We start from the raw sequence: 5,264 nt of genomic DNA, 5'->3' as shown, positions 1-5,264 counted from the left end.
GATATCACACAGGTAAAATGCAGAGCTGGAATCTGAAGTTATGCTTTACTTATTCTCTAAGGGTCTTCATCTCTATAATATATTTAGAGAAAGTGAAATGATTCCTAGAAGAGTCTACTCTAGAATAGTTAAAATCAAGAGATGAATAAAAGGAAAAAATAAAGAGTCTGTGGGCCTTTGTATTTCTTTTTGTGGTATGTAGTTTAGGTGTTCCTTCTGCAGTTGGGATTAAGTCTATACACAAATGAACAAAAACAAAAATGCCTTTGTTACAGGATATTTTATACATTGTAAATTCTGAATTTGTGAACTGGAAAAACCTGCTTCTTGTGGTGTGGCTCAGCCATAGCACACACCTTTAAACCAAGAGCTTTTTGTAAATAAGAGTTAAATAAAATCTACCATAAGTCAAGAGGCAGAGCAAGCAATCAGTTGACAGAGAGTGAACATAAGAAAACACAGGAAGGAGAGTCATTGAGTGGAAGAGCATTTGTAGGCATAATGTTATTGTGCACTGTGTAAAGATTCAGATGGTGACCTCTGTGTCCTCCTATATCTGGGTTCAATCCTTGTTCTGAGAATCTCCTGTTTATACTTTGCTCCCCAATTGTCCCCTGATATGTCAATAAAGCAGCTTAATATTCATCACTGATCAGAGGACAGAATATTGCTGGACTTCCTGCCAGCCAGCAGAGAAGAAGAGAGAGAGGAAGGGAATTCAGCCATGAGTAGAGGCACAGGAGACATAAGGAAAGAGCATCTGGAGTAGAGAAAGCCATAAAATGCATATATTACCTGGGGAAAGTACAAATATAAGAACCTTAATAACTATTCTGACTAATGAGTTGTTTTCAACAACCTGGCTAATATTATTAATAACTCAGGCTTATGGCTATAGAAAAATGTTTATGCACTACTCTGTTTAAACTGAGAGGGTTCTGGGTGTGCTGCAGTTATCCAGGGGAGGATTAAAATGGTATTGGGCTTCAGTCTTTTGTTTAAGTATTTGTTCTGCATTCTCTCTTGGCTTTTCTTGTTGACAGTGCTCTGCAGGGCATGATGGAGCAGCATGGGCTAGCTGCATAACAAGGATGCTTGAGCACAGGAAACAGCAATTGGACTAAGTAGGCTACATGCACACAAAAATGATATGAAGATATATAGTGGGGGTATCAGAAGGGGAAGTGAAGAGGTAGGGGCAAATATGATCAAGAAGCATTGTATAGATGCATGAAATGTCAAAGAATAAATAAAACCATCTTCTAAGAATTCTATGTTGGGGCAGTATAGGAGCTGGCACAACCCAGAGAACTGCTGACCACTGTACCCATCTCTGGCCCACTCTGCCTCCCCTAGGTCTGTAAAATAGAGATGTGAAATTCCTTTCCAGCTTTGATTTTATTCATATCCAAACAGACTAATGTGTGCTAAGCATAAAGTCAGCAGGTCTCATTTGGGAGGGCCAGGGACACTGTGTTCTGTAAACATCTGTCATCGTTAAAACTAAAATATCCCAAGTCAGGAGCAGCCAGTGTTTAACTATTGCCTCATAGTTTCAATTTAGAATCACTGACAAGGAGCTTATTTTTCAAGTTGTCCTATTTAAAAGTTTTTAGGAAAATAAATATAAGCTAAGAAGATATATATCATATATATATACATATATACGTATATATAAGGTAACAAGAAATACCCAAACACATGAAGAAGAAATGAAGTCATCCATAATTTCAGTCATTCACTGAAAGGCACTAATGTGCAACAAGCTCTCTCTATTTTTTATTTTGTTTGGAATAACATACTGTCCTATGTGTGATAACAAGACATCAAGTGAGTGTGCCCTTGTCATTATATAACACTTTTCCAAGTGCATGTTAAATGATTGCTTTAATCCAATTATTTGTGTTCAGAGTTCTTCCATATCAAATATTATTTTCATTTTCTTATTCTCTTGAGTCCTCCACTTTAGCTTTATGCTATCTCATGAATAAGATGGATTGTAAATAGAATCCATTCTATTTATCCCATGACAACAAGACCTGTGTGCTTCACTCATGGGACAGCATTTTCCTCTCACTAGGAAAGTCCACTCTCACACTGGCCCAGCCTATGACGTTGACATTCAACCACTTGTCATATTACTCTCAGCTTCTGCTCACAGAACAGATTCACATCCAGCCACCTAGCACTTTTGAGAAGGGTAGGTTGTTATCAGGGCCATGGTGTTCCCATTTATCCAAAACCTAACACAAAGACCAGTCTCCTTTTCACAGCCTTGTGTCCACATCCTAGTCTAATCTTTCCCAGCTGCCTTTCTGGGTAGATGTTAATGTGTGCTCAGCAAAAGCTGTTCAAATCAACTTTATGTCTTTGATGATAGAATCATCATGGTCCTATCATTTTGTAGTCCATACTTCAATCAGGAATAAAGATTGGTTTTCTTATTAACCAACCCTTTTGTATGAGAATAATAAAGCCATAAGTTGTCAACATTGTACAACAATGGAGTTCAGAAAAATATCAAGTGTACTTGAAAGGACCTCATTCACTTTCATGTGTCTTTGGGTTTACAGCTCTGGCTCTCCTCACTGCTGTCTCTACGCCTGTGATGACTCCCCTGCCCCCACCTCCCAGGCCTCCTCTCAAGGGACTTGTCATAACTGGATTCTCTTTCACTGGGTTCCTTCAGCTCACCACAATCATTGACGCCATGTCGAGTTATTCTAGTGACCAAGACTGTGGCCAGGACCATGGGTTTAGGCAGAGTAGAACAGGATTCCTCTCTGGAAAGAAATTTGAAAATCCTGGGGAGAAACCAATTAAAAAGAAGTGGAATCTTGATGAGCTGCCCAAATTTGAAAAGGATTTTTTAAAAAATCAGGAACACTCTGATTTGGCAAGGCTCACCACACAAGAGGTAGACACACACAGAAGAAGCAAGGAATTACAATTAAACTGTCCAAAAAAACACTTCTAAATTTTTATGAAGCAAACTTGCCTGCAAATGTCATGGATGTTATTGCAAGGCAGCACTTCACTGAACCCTCTGCCTTTCAAGCTCAGGGCTGGCCAGTTACTCTAAGTAGATTGGATTTGGTTGGAGTAGCTCAGACTGGATCTAAGAAAACAATATCTTATTTGTTGCCTGCCATTGTCCACACAAACCATCAGCCATTCCTAGAGAGAGGTGATGGATCTATTTGCTTGGTGCTGGCACCAACTCAAGACCTGGCACAGCAGGTGCAACAGGTCACTGCTGAATACTGCAGAGCTTGTTGCTTGAAGTCTACTTGCATCCATGGTGGTGCTCCCAAGGGATCACACATTCATGATTTGGAAAGAGGTGTGGGAATCTGTATTGCAACACTTGGATTGGCTTTTTAGAGCGTGAGAAAACCAATCTGAGAAGAGCAACTCACCTTGTCCCTGATGAGGCTGACAGAATGCTTGATATGGGATTTGAACCCCAAATAAGGAAAATCATGAATCAGATAAGACCTGATAGGCAAACCCTAATGTGGAATGCAACTTGGCCAAAAGAAGTAAGACAGCTTGCTGAAGATTTCTTGAGGGACTGTATTCATCTCAGCATTGGTGCCCTAGACCTGAGGGCAAGCTACTAACGTTCTTCAGATTGTGGATGTATGACACAGAAAAGGATGGAAAACGCATTCCTCTTATGGAAGAGATAATGAATGAGAAGGAGAATAAAACCAACGTTTTTATTGGAGCCAAAAGAAGATGTGATGCACTTACCAGAAAAACGAGGACAGACGGGTGGCCTGCCATGGGCATCCATGGTGTCTAGAGTCAACAGGAACATGGCTGGATTCTAAATGAATTCAAACATGGAAAAACTCCTATTCTGATTGCCACCCATCGATGTGGCCTTCAGAGGGCTAGATGTGGAAGATGTGAAATTTGTCATCAATTATGACCACCTTAACTCCTCAGGGGATTATATTCATCAAATTGGAAGAACGGCTCACAGTACCAAAATGGGAAGATCATGCTAATAACATAAAGCAAGTGAGCCACCCTATCTCTGTGCTTCGGGATGCTAACCAAGCGATTAATACCAAGTTGCTTCAGTTGGTTGAAGACAGATGTTCAGGTCGTTCCAGGAGTAGAGGAGGCATGAATTGTGATTGTCGTGATGGATATTCTGTGGGCAAAGGGGGTGGATTTAATACCTTTAGAGGCAGAGAAAACCATGGCAGAGGAGACCCTAGTCTGCCCAAGAGAGATTTGGGGGCTAAAACTCAGAATGGTGTTTGTAGTGCTGCAAATTACACCAATGAGAGCATTGGAAGTAATTTTGTATCTGCTGATATACAGACCAGTTTTTAGGACTGGTAATCCATCAGGGACCTACCAGAACGGTTATGCTAGCACTCAACAACATGGAAGTAATGTCACAAACACACACAATGGTATGAACCAACAGGCATATGCATATCCTGCTGCCAAAGTTGCTGTGCCTGTGATTGGCTATCCAAGGCCAACAGGGTATTCTCAATAAGATGTCAGAAGTATATGTAAATGTCTGTTTTTCATAGTTGCTCTTTATATTGTGTGTTATTATACAAGATAGTTATTTAAGAAACACGGGAGATACAGAAATGGCTGCAGTGCAACAGTAATTTCAGTGCACTTTTTTTTTTTTTTTTTTTTACTATTTAACTTAGATATTTCTCTACATCCTTGAAACAATTTTTTAGGTTTTGTGGGGTTTTTTGTATTAGAAAATGCACGCAGTTTTCACAAAAGTAAATGTACAGTGATTTGAAATACAATAAATGAAGGCACTGCGTGGACTTCCAATAAAAGATATTTGCACACTGAAAAAAAAAGAGCACTCAAAGGTTAAAATTTCAATTTGATTGGATTAAGAGATGTTTGGAAGACTAGTGGGGGGCACCAGAGGGTGTGCCCATGAGGTCTCTTACATTGGTTAGACCTTGAGGGCCCTAATATAGTGAGTAGTTTAATCCACTCGTAGAGTCAAAATCTAAGCAGGCTGTGTGATGGAGGTGATGAAACTGTAGAAGGTGGGGCCCACCTGTCCTAGGGTGGCATCTGACCCTAGCTTTTCCCCAACATGCCCATGCTTTGCTCTATGCCTGCCAGCAGGTGAGCTGATCCACCATACTTCCTACCATGGTGGACAGGAACCACTTCAACCCAGAGCAAAAGAAATCATGTCACTCTACTCTCTACAGATGTTTGGTCACAGCAGTGAGAAAGTCAAGTGTACCTGTCCA

General features: G+C 40.3%; 1 pseudogene; it reads left to right on the top strand.

The window, feature by feature from the left end:
* Window positions 1-2,707: 2,707 nt before the first annotated feature.
* On the top strand, window positions 2,708-4,522 carry LOC127196008 (probable ATP-dependent RNA helicase DDX5; annotated as a pseudogene).
* The last annotated feature ends 742 nt before the right edge of the window (window positions 4,523-5,264 follow it).

The sequence above is a fragment of the Acomys russatus genome, chromosome 1 (genome assembly GCF_903995435.1).
Source record: "Acomys russatus chromosome 1, mAcoRus1.1, whole genome shotgun sequence".
Lineage (NCBI taxonomy): Eukaryota > Metazoa > Chordata > Mammalia > Rodentia > Muridae > Acomys > Acomys russatus.
The sequence above is the reverse complement of the archived record's forward strand: the minus strand, read 5'-3'. Positions and strand labels throughout refer to the sequence as shown.